Consider the following 14,780-nt stretch of genomic DNA (forward strand, 5'->3'; position numbering starts at 1 on the left):
GGAATTCCCGAGTTATTTTTTCCGAGTTAAAAAACCGAGTTACGAAAAGACCGAGTTATCCCGAGTTATGACGTTATTTTTGGAATTTAGTGACGTCATTTTACATTTCATAACTCGGTTTATTTTGCTTCCTTTAGCTTTCCGACTTATTTTTGAATTTTTAGCTCGAGAATTTTTGCTCTGCATTTAAATTTCTCAACATGATCGATTCAATATTGGTTTGAAAATTTTATATTTTCCAGTTTGTTTTATTAATTAATATCGGGCTGGATAAAGAAGTTTCGCCAACAACAAAGTCAGTTAATTAATGGTACCTACCAGATGCGTGGAAATTGGCTACAACACTCTCTAAAAGGTCTGTCTGTGTGGCAAATATTGAAATTGACCCACACCTGTATACAACTCGCTCTGTCTCTTAGCTCCCAGTGGAACTTTTTTCCTCAGTGGGGATAAAAATCCCTATTTGAAAACCCAATAAAGATTCTATTGTTCCAAGGTTAAAAAAATCCAGTGGGGTTGCTTTTGGAGTGATGCAATTTTAAACATTGAATTTCAAGTGGGAACAAAACCAATATCAAAGTCAGTTTCCCCCAAGTGGGGCTAAAATTGTAGGGTATTTTTCCGACGGGGACTGGGGACGAAATTTTTGACAAATTTTCCAGTGGGAGCTGTGGTCCGTCCACCCGAAGGTTTGTGACACATAGGTGTCTGTAAGGAGAGCTTTATTAATGTAGATATCCGACCATGCGCCATCAGAGTATGAGATAACTAACATAGTCATTTATTTGATGTGCGATTTATTTAAATTTGCCAGACCTTTTCTGAGCTCGTGTAAGTTATGACATGTCCACAAAGGACTTATCTGGCATCCAGATGTAGAAATTTTCATCCTACAAGCTAAAGCTCTGAAGGTCAGGAAATTTTTCAACATCCGCTCCTTTAGAGCTTTAGCGTGGGCGGCCGCTAATCTGCCATCGGAATGTCAGATAAACAAAGGACATGAAAACGTCGTAGAAGTGATATAAAGTGGTCTCCTATAAGGAAACATGCATTCATTTAGAAGTATTTATATGTTAAATTGCAAAAAAATGAACAAATATCTGCGAACAAAGGCAAAAGTCTGCAAACTGAATCATAATAATAATCTTGGTTGGTGCCCAATTTGTTGTTTTTTTATAAATTTGGATAAACATCGGCATAATGTGTAACTTTTAACGATAATGAACTGCAAAAGTCTATTGTGTGAAGTGATGATGTTTGTCAATTATTCATTATATATTTTCCGTAAAATCTTTTTCTGGTGTTTCTCCAAAATATTCGACATTTTTATCACCAAATCTTTCCCGACGTTCCATTAAACTATCACGACGTCTTAAGAACATTTCACGACGCTTCAGATCACGGACAGCACTCTGAAAAAAGAAAATAGAGACATAATTATTGGATGGTGATCTGTTTGATCTACAAAATCTTCTAAGTTTTCCTTGTATACTGTACAACGTTTTTTAGCCGTAAAACTTTTTCCAGGCCTTATATTTGTGAGCCCTCTGTCAAAAAAGTTTCAAAATCCTATCTTCTTTCGAGCTAATCACATACGGTTGCGTTCCACAAAAAATGCTACGGATCCTAAGAGCCCTTTACTATAAAGGAAAATATATTTTAAACAAAGCATGCTGTTTTACCTTTAGTTCGATAGTTCGGCTGTCGATATCATTCACCAATGAAGCTATCTTGTCAACAGTTCCATCATGATTTCTTTCTACAACATTACGTTTTAGATAGACAGAGTTACCTGCTGCTGCAATGGAAATCACCACATGATCAACAATGATAGTTGCCAAGATGGTCAAAAAGAAAAACTTGTTCATTGTGGTATAATCTGAAAAATGATTGAGAATAAAAAGTTTTGTTTTGAGCATTTTGACTGCTACTCACGGGATCTGAAAGAAAAATGATTAATAAACCCTTGAAAGCTGTATAAGTTAGTTATAATCCCAGATGAATCCGTAATTTTAAAGTGATCTGACATTTAACTGTTGTACTGATGCAAAACCTTTTCGTCTTTTTTTGTGGTGGTTTTTGACGACTCATAATTTTAGCATCTTCGTCGAACATGTAATTAATCCATATTCAATCTACAAAGATAGGACTCAGGACTAGTTTTCCAAATCAGTCGGTTTTCAAAGATACTTAGTTTTATAAGTTTTGAATCGCAGAAAACATAACCACTTATTCCATTTCCATCTGTTTGGATTGACAATCATATAAAAATTAACAAAATAAGTCAAAAAACAAGATGAAAAGCACGAAGAAAATCTTCTCTGATCAGCCTACTGGACAGGTCCAAATAAAAAATAGTTATAAACGCCTCCCTCATATATTAATATGTCAATTTTTTCATGTTTTAGAAAATTAAAAATAGCTCGGTTTGACACTGAATGGAAAGAACGAATATAAATGCAAAATTCTTTAAGATGAAAAATAGTATAAGATTGAAAAATTTATTTAAACGCTTATTATTTTGTGAAAGTGAAAAATTATGATTAAGATTTTCTACGGACTATTAATAATATTTGAAAACAATCTAAAAGCTGTCAATTATTTTTATTTATCAAACATTGGTAAACTTTTTTTGTTTTACACAGTGTGCGCCATCTGGGACCAAAAGTTTTAAAGGTCTGACAAAGTTGAACACATCACATCAACCTTGACACACTATAGATAGTAAAATTTGTCAACGCAGGACTGGTACAGTGACATAAACAAAAAGAGAACATTGATTCGTTTAAAAAAGATAACCAGCTATTTTTAATTTTTAGATATGCTATAAAGCAGTTAATTCGGGGAAAAAATCCCCCTTTAAATCTCCCATTTTCTCCCTTTAAAAGCACTGTTCATAAATACGGAATTGTCAGAGTCTGACAATTCGACTGTCTTTATGAACTGTGCTTTAAATTAACGCTCTATAGCATATCTAAAAAAATGAAAAATATTAATCCAAAACAATTTCGATAATTCGACACGATTATCTTTCATTCAAAATAATGTTTAGAGGTCAAAAATATTCTAAAAATTGCCATACAGTCAACTCTCTCTATTTCGAACCTCTGAAATTTGAATCTCTCTGCAATCCAAACTAAAACGTTGGTCCCTTCAGCTGAAATAGTATTAATTCTCTCTGTAATTCAAATCTTTCCCTAATTTGAAGACATCAGTTGGTCACGTAAGAACGAATTAGAGTGAGTCGACTGTATTTCCCAAAGAAAAGGTCTACCAAAAGATTGTTATGGAGGCTTTGAGAGAGAAGAAGAGATCTGATTCTAGTATAAAAGATGCAAAATCAGTAGCGTGGTGGCAGGGGGACAGCGGCCGATATTTTGGGGGGCTCCGGAAGACAAGAAAGGGCGCCTCTGGTTACCAGTAGTGTGGTGCAAACGGCAGTTTTTTTGAAGGATGCCGAAAAGTAAGCTCGCATTTTGCTTGCATCATTTTTACATTTGATTTTTCCTAGTAAAGAGGCACCGAATTGTCTTTTTTTCTATTTTGCCTCCCCTGTGTTTTCTCCCCAAGCCACCACGCTGCTCCTGGTTACTGATTATAGCGCCCAGAATGAGTAGCTTTCAAAAATATCCAAAAACATTTCTGCTTGCTTTTCTCACGTCATTTTTACAAAGGAATTTTAGTTTTTAGTAGTTGGTACGTAAAACCCAAATTTCGAAAATCCTCCCCAATTTGTCTAAAATATCGCTCGATCCGCACACGCTAATGTGTAAGAGAGGTAAAAATTGAAGCGTTAAACAAGTATTAGTACAAGGTCAAAAAGGTTGGAAGATGCACTATAACAATGCAAGATATAAATTTATTTTGGAAATAATCAGAGAGAGAAAAATCAAGCTTCATTCCTCTATACTAGAGGAAATAATATGTAAGCTTAACGAATCAAAATAAATAACTCAAACGCTCCTCCCTTCAAACAGAGATTTCAATCTTTATTTTTCATCAGCAAAATCCCTGTTTAGTCAACAGTATGTCATGCTGGGAAAAAGGAAGCGTGAAAATATTTTTACTAAGCACTTTTTAACCAAAGATGTCTATCACAATACTCTTGATTTAAGTAAGTTTAGAATGAATTATGATAAGGCCGCTTATAACATATTTCCGCATATTTTTCATTTTCCGGAAAATTTTTTATCAGTGATTTGATAAAATCTTCCTCTCACATCCCTTTTAAAAACAAATTTATCAAGGTATAGGATAAATTAAGGGATAGGATCAAAACACATCTAAAAAAGGGTTTTATTGCGTTTATTGATTATAAAATTTCATAAGATTCCAACCATGATAAGAAATTCCGCCTACGAACGCTCACTGTGCTTTATAACATATATTCAATCAAATTGATATTTTAATTCTTCACTTATAACGATAGTCATATGGAGCTTTGCAGTTGAAATTTCACTCGTGTAATTTTTGTTTTTTCTTGAAATTATTGCTATTATTTCTTATTCAATGTTAGGTTGACGAAAGTGGACCATAAATGGCCCTCAAGCGGTTTTCGTGACGGCAATAGGGACTTTCTTCTAGCGTGATTATCCAATTTCTTTGCTGATTCTCGTGATCGTGATTGAAGAGAAAAAAATTGCGTGATATCGTCAACAGAGTTACCTCTTGGAGGGGGGGGGGGTTCATAAAAAATCCGAAAACTGTGTTCGATTTTCATGCCATAAAACACCTCTTTCTCATTGACCCGATGGGATTTTTAGTCAGTATCGGGGGTAAAAATAACGGACTAAAACTCGACAGGGATTGATATTTCAATGTTTTAAATGGCTGGTGATTTGATGAATTCCATTATTTTCAAGAAAGAAAATTCAGTTGGGATTGAAAAAAAATGACACGGTAAATAGCAGCGGGGGGAGATCCCATCTGATCTGCGAGAAGCAGGTGTCATAAATGCAATGAAACTCCAGATCTCATATTATGGATTGAATTTAGGAGTGTGTTGACTGCTGGATTTTTTCTTTCATAATTTTGCCATCGATGACGTCATCACTTTCAATCAAAGAGGTCTTAATCACCATTTTCGTTTTAGAATCCTTCCCAAAACAAATATGGCTTATGTAGTATGTTATTCGATACTTAAGCCTAAATTTATGACAGGTTTTTCTTAATGAAAGATATATCCAAGTTTATTTCAAAATCATTCTAAAATAATTTACAAATATTTGTTTTAGTGGCGTTTATTCTCAATGAACTTCTTCAGGGGAAGAATACTATAATTATCATGATATGGAAATCTGATATACTTGTTAATTACTTTTTCAGCGATTCAAGATTGCCAGAGATCGTATAAATTACAGTTAGTCATCATTATCATAATTTAGTGGAAAGTCAGTGAAGAAAATAATGAAGAGCCTATATTGATGGGAAATGGAGATAAGGAATGGGGTGGAGATAAAATTTTTCGACTTTCAAACAATGCACGTTCCTCGAAGGTTTTATATCCATTGAGTTTCAAGCCCGAAGGGCCAGAGGCGAAACCTCAACCCTTCTCAGGCAAGAGAAATTGAAGCTACTTATTTCTTATCCAAAACGTGCATAGAACGCGCTGTAATCATAACGACGGATTTTTCTACTCGAAAAGGAGCCTAATAAAATGATTTCAATAAGTTACATATAAGTTAAGAATTTTAAAATCTTTAGAATTTAGGAGAAGTTTTCTGATGATGATGATGGCAATAAAATTTCAAGGTGGCTTTTTTCACCAGGCATACGATTTTTTACTATTTTTTCCAGTAAGTTTCTTAAAATTGCTCATTTTGACCATCTTTACAAGTGCCTCCCCAAAAAAATCTACAATATCTTAGTAGACTTATTTTGAAAATAAACAACGCAACACAGAAAGGGACATTGTCTAATACGATTTTGGGAGGATATTGGCCTTGTTTGAAATCAGAAGATTCCTTGGGAATGAGACTGAACACACTTTATCGATGCTAGCTGTCAGAATTATAAGTTGAACTATAATCGACCCAGTTTCAACAACCTTTCATTTATAGAATTTAAATCCAAAATTAACAAAATGAATCTTTACATTTGGGCATGCGCAATAGTTCTAGTAGTGATTAATTTACACGTGGAACGGACAGAGGCGGTGGCATCAGCAGGAAGTCTGGTATGGACAAAGAGAGATGCTCAACAAGATACCACAAGAATCAATCGATTGTTAGATGATGTTGCACGGACGAAAAGGATTCTGGTATGGCATCATTTTATAAATTTTCCAAGCAGATTCTGATTTCCCGCACAATGCACGCATTCATTCTTAACGTCATGACTTAAGGTCGTGAGAGAATATTCCCTTTGATTATAGGGAATACCTTATCGGGGAAAAGTGACGACATTTTGGACAAGTCACGAATTCTTCCCCGATGAAAATTTTCCCCGACGAAGTTTTCCCCGATAAGGTATTAGAAAAGCTTTGGAGGGCGGTGATTGGCTGAAGTAAAAACAATCGTACCGAAATTAACCGTCAATAATAGACATTGTTTATTATACGCCTTTTCGACCGTAGCCGCCAATTGCTGCACGCAGGTATTTTTTGTCCGTTTTACCACCCGAAAACCGCCCCAGTCTTTTTTTCGGAGCTATAGACAATAGAAAAAGGTGTTAAAAAAGATTGTATCGAGTTTAGTGGGATAATTAAATAATAAAGTGGCACGCCCCTAACCGCGCGACTACGGTCGAAAAAGTGTATTGACGTTGGATTTTGGGGATGCTAAAAGAATCTCTATTTTTAACATCCCCTGCTATCACAAGACATCGAATTTATGTCAATAAGATACAAATAACGTGGAAAGAACGTCGAAACGACGTCGTATGCCAGCTTAGTATATAGATATAAACTTCATCAGGTGTGACCCTCGTTTAATGCAGCACTCGATAATAATGCAGATCGATAATAATGCAGATCGATAATAACGCGACGAAGCTGTCGCAAATGATTTTAGTATTTTCTTTCCAAGGTCTGCTTCCACAAGAAGCTGCTCCTCCTTAAATAGAGCCTTGATTGAATTTGGGCTGAGGATAGACTATAAAGTTCTTGAAAGGCAATCTCAGATTTAAAAGATTGAAAAATTGTGTCTTCAATTCCCCTTCAAGAAAGACTTCACACTTGACACCCTGAAAAAACGCCACTGATACACCCCCTTCTCAGAAACACGGTGGGACTCCTCTTGCTGGAAAGATAGGCCAAAATATCGTGAAGAAATTACACTCCAATTTTCTCCCCATCAAATAAACAAATCCTCAGACCAATATATTTTACTATTTTTTCCATCACCACTAAATCTTTTGACTTGAAAACAACGGAATTCAAACAAATCTCCGGCCAAAAGTTTCAGTTTGTTATTTTTATCTTCACTTGCTAAAAATATCTTACCGGTATCTGTGTGCCAGGGGGTATACTAACCGGAGATCAGATTGTGATTATTTTCTGCCCACCAGCGCTAAAGATGTAAAGAGATGGGTGAAAACATAACAATCTCACAAATATCTCAAATCGTGAGGACCGCGCTTGTCTAAAAGGACTGGGAACGACAACAAAGTTGCGCGATTGTGTCTATGAATAGGGCGTCATATCAGGAAAATTTAGTTTTTGACTTTCCGGTGCACAACAAGAATCTTGTTGTAGATTTTCCGTGGGAAGACTATTTTCCTCAGATGGTTAATTTATAATAAGCCTTCAGAGGTTTACCGTGCCCGTAAGAAAATTATGACTAGCTCTTATCAGGTTAGGGCAAATGTACTGATTGAGTTCTCATACCAATACTGTATTTTTCTTTCACTTTTTCAGACACTTTACCGCATTCTACAAAAACGTGCAGACTTGAAGAGGAAAAGAAGCTTGCTGTCCGATACTGATTATTTTCAAAAATAAATATTTTTTAAAACAAACAAATAGTTTTTGTTTTTCCTTGGTTTACCTTTATAACATCAATGAAAATAGTCATTGTTCTTCGTGGATAACCCTAATTATGACCTATTTAAGAATATTTCTAAACCAGCAGAGCAGGCTCAGTTATCTTTTGAACCATAGTCCTTATAAAAAACCCTGGTCTGGAAGCTTATTGTTTTAACTTTTTGTTAACTTTTTTCTTTGTTATTATCCAAAGATTAAAATCGATTTGCTTAGTTTTTGATCACGTTACCAAGTACTCCTCTTGGGATTGGTTTAAGACTCAATCGCATGGTCAAGAAGTGAGCAAAACAATATACTAATCTTTCAACGCAATTTCAAGAAACAATGGAAAGAAACAAGAAGGATTCCTTTACAGACTTGGGTTTTTTATACGGATTATGTTTGAACTGAACAGAAATAGTGAAGAATGGGAAAATCAAAACTTATATAGTTTTAGTTTTACGAAGTCTTTCATTATACTTGTCAAAAATCGATAAGGATTAGGCTACTAAAATGTTTTTAATCCAAGAAATTGGGAATTGCAGAAAATCGAACTAGAAAAGATTATATCCGAAGTATGCAATAAAAAACATTGTTATTTTGATACTGAGTAAAAAATTTACAACAATTGTTTTTCATTTTATAATAAAACATTTCGGACACATAATTATTAAAAAGATCATATTCGTTTTAATGCAATAAATAAAAAATCGAGTTATGTGGTTGAAATAACAAGTATTTTCCCAAAATTTTCATGCTCACGCCCATAAATTTCATCCCAATTCTTTTTCTTGCTCAAAAAGGAGAAGAGGAAAAAATTTACATAATTTTCATACTGAAAAAGCTACAGCAAAAAATCGAGGATAATTTTTTCAGGGAATTAATGTTATTTTAAAAGTTAACCGGAAAAATTGTCTAAACACAAAAAACACTAGTCAAACGGTACAGAATTCTATTGAAACACCTGTGTCAAATACCTGCTGGGACCCCAGCCCCACTGGAAAATTTGACAAAAAGTTCGTCCCCGGTGGGAAAAATACCTATTTTCCATTGACTTTGATTACACCCCTCTAGAAATTCAAAGTTTAAAAGTTGCACTCCAAAAACATCCTCACTGGAATTTTTAAACTTGAAAATCCTATTTAGGGGGTGTTCCTGAAAAAGTACCCAATTGGGCTACTTATTGGGCTACCCATTTAATTTACAGACCAGAATTAAATAATCGAAAATCTTTGGAGGAAAGTCATCTGCTAAGCTAGGAGTTATGAATCTAAAAAATATTTCATCAATTAATATTTTATGATGCAGAAGATATTCAAAGATACATATTGCCATGTGGTCAAAGCACATGTGTAGCTTTGTGACGGGGTTCGTATATGCATAACATGCATAATTATGGCAATCTTAAATCTGATATTTGTAAATAATCAATCGAAGGTTATCATTTTATCATGAACTCAAGCATCAGTTTCTAAAATCTAGGGCACATTGGGTACCCCCCAATAAGTTGCCCAATTTGGGGTACCCTACCTTTTAGGAACACCCATATTTAGGTCTATTTTCCTATTATGAAATAATTTTACCACTGGGGTGTTTGTTATTCCAATATTTCATTATTCCTATATAATTCCTAATATATCAACGTCTCCTTTCATAATTATCTTTTTTGGTAGTTTCATCTTTCGCCATAAGTTTGTTGAGTAAAAGTTCTCGTTTTCTCTGCACAAAATCTTGCTTGGTCCTCAATAGGTGCTATAAATAAAAACAGAAAATAAGTGACTTACTAGTATTTCCCAGCTAGCCTAAGATAATTCTGTCAATAGATTTATAAAGCACGAAGGGCTATAGATGTCGTGCTTTAAGCTCTTCAAAGCAAAAAAAAGTGGATATTGCAAAAAATATTGATGCTTTTGTTTTCGAAAACCCGCGAAGCTTCTTATTGGTCAAGCGCTGAAAATCTATTATAATATCACGTGACCTAGGTAGGATTTCCTACCTAACAGGCACGACGCAACGGGTACGGCAGGTACGGCGGCCGCCGTACCAGATTTTCACAAAAATACCCGAAGTTTTCCTCTTCGTCGGTAAAATCGCTATAAAATCGCTTAAATTTCCTCATTCGCCGTACCAGATATAAAAAGCTTCCGTCGTGCCTGCAACCTCGACACACTTTTCAGCCAAAGCACAATATCTAGCCCTTCGGGATTTATAAATCTATAAGTGCAGCCCAAATCGCATCCACAACATTATTTTAGTCTAACTATGTTGCATAAGTGAATATCAGTTTCCATGAATACAAGTTTTTAATAAGAGTATCCAAATTTCTTGAAGCCTTCGGATGTTCTTAATTTAAAGGGACCCCTCGCTATAAAAATGAAAACAAGACACTCACTTCATAATCATATGAAAAGCAACTTCCCAAAAGTATTAGCATGCAAAAGCAAAACTCTTTCTTCGCTCCATAATTACAAGTTACAAATTTTGATGTTTACCTAACTTTCAGAAATTTCAACTGGCTTCTGAAGGTCTTCGAATTTTCTCCCGCTCTTGTCACACTAAGTTGTCGACGCAAATGCGCCGGGAAATTACAATACGAGTGTAAAGGCCAGCACTGGTTCGAACAGTGCTCTTCTTCTAAGAAAAACCCTTTGCTTGGAGTCGAGTTGCGGGTTTATGGAGAATCGGTATCGGCTTCAGAACTTCCAATGAGCCCCAGTTGTGTTGGTTTCAGTCAGACGGAGACACAATTTTGTTTTCAGAGGAATTTTTCGATATCTCTACAGGAACTAGCAGTAAGTTTTATGTTCTTTGAATATGTTTTTAGGGGTTTTTGGACCAATATAGTTTGATTTCCTAAAGATCACAAACAAGCGAGGGGTCCCTTTAAAGAGTTTTAAGCTTGAAAATGTTCTAGTTTTTGCCGTTTTGAGAGTATTTTTGTCTATTTTCCTAAAAGAATTCGGGTGTTTTGTAAAGCCTTAGTAAAAACTTGTTCTTAATAATTTGGTCATCTAAACCTCATGTTCTTATATAGTTTGTTCTTATAAAAAACGCTGTTAAGAATCAATAATCATAGAACCAATACCTTATTTAATGTGTTGGTCTTTCTACCAATAACGTTAAGGACTTGTACAATTTTATCAATCATCACCAAATCTTTTTTAACAATGTCTATCGAATTGCCAGCACTTGCAACTCCATCTGTGGAGGCACATAAAGATAACAATAAGAATACATTGAGAATTGCCAGAGTTAAGATGGTTGTACGGCAACACCTCATTCTGGTGATATAAGTATTGTCAATGAAAGTTTGTTTGACCTGGTTGGCCGGTAGTATATGCGTTACTGTTGGTAAATTCAAGGTGAATCTTGTCAAAACTTGTCCAAGACGGCTAATTTATTGATTATCCAATGTGGTTTTGTTGCTAAAAAGCTTTGATTGCTAAATATTGCTGGTGATTTGAAGCTACAAAAGTGTTGGCGTAGTTTTATTAATATATCTAGAGGAAATCCTAGTTTACTGACAATAAAAACTTAAACGATTCCGTAAAAAAAAATACTGGTCCAATAGTTTGAAAGTATGATATAAAAGTTAATATTTTAAAACCAGGGAAATGTATATAACAGCTCGAGATAATCCCTTGAGTTGATTGCAATAAAGCTTGAAGGATAATTTCTCTAAAACCAGTCACAAAAATTGTGACAGCCGGATCAAATAGCGTAATATGATTTGACAGGGAGTTTCGAATAAATAATAAAAACTTTAAAGTGACTCGCTGAGATTTTATTGTCTTAAGTTCGCTTCCTATTACAAAGACACTTTGAAGCTAGCTGCATAAGCTGTTACATAGTGTAAAAGAATTCCAAAATGAAATTTTAAAATCAATAATTTACTAGAAGAATTCTAAATAATAGTAAGCGCTACTCTTTTCCTCCAGACTCGCTTGGTCCCACGAAGATCGAGGGAAACAGATTAAGTCGATTTTAATGTGAGATGGAAATAAAACTGATACATTTCACTTAGAAATAAGCAGATAAACAGAACTGGAACTTTATATGGGTAACACTAACAGGTCCAAAATTAGTCCTTCGAAATCAGACCCTTACAGTACAGAGAAAATTTATTCAAATGTGAGTTAATCTTGGCGAAAAATCTACCATTACGGTTACCCTTACCGCCCTTACCCCCTGTCAGATAAAATTACATCTGAGAATTGACTTTGTTTAAAAATACTTAAAACCTGCCCAACTGGCTATCCCCTCACCTTTTGGTGTCCCCTCAAAAGCAAATATTTTTACTGATATCATTTAGGTGTGTGGTTTGTAAAATCTAAAATGAGTAGTTAGTTTGAGTTAGTTTGATTAAATTTCATCGATTTTGTAAATTGAGAAATTTTCATGGACAATTTTTTTCAAAATATAATTGTAACAAACAATCAAAAATGAATCGTATTAAAAACAATCATTCGAATTTTTGCCATGTTTCAAAATTTCTCCTTCGAAATGGCCTTCGATTGAAAATGAAACATTGATTAACGTCTTCAATTCTTAAAACGCAAATAAAACGAATTGACAAAAAATATTAAGAATAATTTATTTCCTAGGGCCCCTTTGTCAAATCGAAAATAAAAACAAAAATGAAACAATAAGAAAGAATTGCTTTTACCAATTTTGAAAACTTTAAGCGCATATTTTTCGTTGTTTTTATTCTTTTTAAAAATATCAAAATCCTTAACTTGAGCCAGGGTTTTCGAAGTGATTACAATAATTTCCAAGGGAAAGCGGAAAAATAAAAAAATGGAAACAGATTTCCAACGAATTAACGCCTACGTTGCGTAAAGTATAGAGGTTCAGAGGCGTATTTAGGGTAGGTCAAGTAGGTCAAGTGACATGGTTCCGAGAAATTGAAAAATATGAAAAATTGTGAAGCAGGCTTTCTTATTCCTTTTAGTGATACGCCGTCCCCTTCGGATGCCATGTCTTGTATCAACGTTATCAATTTTTATGTGTGCGGCAGTTAAAACTTAGACTAAAATTTATCTCTGCAGTTTTACCTCCCTAATGTTTTGCAAGTGGACCTTTCGCTATTTAGAGGCTTTTATTTTGATAATCCAGTCTAGCTAGCTAGACGACTAATTTATACATAGTAGAAATAAAGCAAAAAGTAATGAATGGAACAATTTTAGTTTATACAAACTAAATCCCGTATTATTATTAGTAGTATTGGTATTATTAGTATTACACGCATTATAAACGACTCCAGTCTATTGATGATCCGAAAACCTATCTAATACCGCCCGACCCATATCGCCCCGCTTGAGTGACTTAGCAACACCCTTTTTGACCTCTTTCGCCCTAGCAAATCGGGATCATATTATTACCGAGCTGAACTTCTCTAAAAATTCACGTGTGTGTAATGACCTTGAGTGGCTGCTTATATTTCTAGCCGCCTTTCATTTAGGAGATAATATGAAGCCGAGAGCATAGCTAGAAATGGCTGAAACGACCTAGCAAAATGTCTGAAAAAAATCGGGGTAATAGTGAAATTGATTAAAAATGATTATGCAAAATTATTTTTATTACTGATATGCAACTTTGGTCCAAATTTCATGTTCATACCATTAGGCAAACTGGAGTTATTTAGAAAACAAGTTTTGCTGACGTCAGCATTTTTTGGTTTTTGCGATTTTTCGCAAAATTGGTAAAACCTAAATTTAAGTAACACCGATTTTCATGTTCTACATCGTAATGCGCTTCTTTAAAGGTATAATTCATTATGCTAGGAGGGGTGATGATGGGTCCGAAGAATTAACGAAAATTGGGAAACGCATTAATTTACCCGAGAATATCTCAAATGATTTGACACCATTTAATTACCTCCTATTCAATTCAAAAAATAAAAAAATACTTTTAGGGATATAAAGGCCTATAAACTGAACTGTAACTCATCTATATTTCTTGTTTTGGGGAAACGGACATTGCTCCACATCAGTATCTATTTTTTTACCAAAAGTGGTTAATTAGCGTAAAAAGTTAGTTAAAACGTGAGACAGGGGTATGCGTTGAGTAAAAAAATTCTCATAACTCGGATAGCGATTAAACGAAAACTGATAAACGCGAGATGCAAGGAATATAGCTTTTCCAAGAACCAGACTTGAACCACTTGACTTCAAAATTTTGACCTACTTGGCAAAATTCCAAAATACGCTACTGATTTTTTCATGTTTTGTACAGGTTACGTAATTTCCAATTTTATGGAGGCAAACGTTCGAATCTGTAGAGACAATCCATTACGTAAATCGTACGCTTGCTTTCATAATGGTGGAATGTTATGTAACTTGAAAAATAGGTTTTATTACATACAGTAAATCATGCTACGCTTCCATGTGTTTTTGACGTACTTTAAACTCTCCAAGCTCTTACAGAAGCGAAAAGGCTTGTTTTTCCCAAAACTCATCAAGAAACAGAATAAAGAATAGAAAATTTCATCGGTTTTTGACGTTTTACGGCCTTTAGATTAAAAAAGACTCAATGTTTCTCGAATATTCAGAAAGCCAAACCTAATCCAGAGATAAAGATAATATACGAAATGCCATTGATACTCAAATTGTCCATTTATTGATTGATTGATTGATTAAAAATAAATACTTAGCCAAAATCATAGTCTTCGCCACGAGTATCAACATGTCTTAGCTTTGGCCAAAAGAGCAATTTTTTAGACTTATAAACGCGGTATGTTCTCATACATTGCATGTTCCACAGACTACTTGATGCACGTTTCATTATTTTATTATATTGCTAAAATTAAATCGAAATATAG

The 14,780-nt window shown here is 34.5% G+C and overlaps 2 long non-coding RNA genes across 2 annotated transcripts; one reads left to right on the top strand and one right to left on the bottom strand.

The window, feature by feature from the left end:
- Positions 1-1,022: 1,022 nt before the first annotated feature.
- On the bottom strand, positions 1,023-2,001 carry LOC136819335 (uncharacterized). Its single transcript, XR_010848423.1, has 2 exons — positions 1,683-2,001; positions 1,023-1,412 (listed from the first exon to the last, which is right to left on the bottom strand). It is a non-coding gene; the product is annotated as an uncharacterized lncRNA (long non-coding RNA).
- A 3,984-nt stretch (positions 2,002-5,985) lies between these two features.
- Positions 5,986-7,960, top strand: LOC136819341 (uncharacterized). The gene is made up of 2 exons (XR_010848425.1): positions 5,986-6,259; positions 7,856-7,960. It is a non-coding gene; the product is annotated as an uncharacterized lncRNA (long non-coding RNA).
- Positions 7,961-14,780: the final 6,820 nt, after the last annotated feature.

Source organism: Clytia hemisphaerica, unplaced genomic scaffold (genome assembly GCF_902728285.1).
Source record: "Clytia hemisphaerica strain Z4C2 unplaced genomic scaffold, Clytia hemisphaerica genome assembly, whole genome shotgun sequence".
Lineage (NCBI taxonomy): Eukaryota > Metazoa > Cnidaria > Hydrozoa > Leptothecata > Clytiidae > Clytia > Clytia hemisphaerica.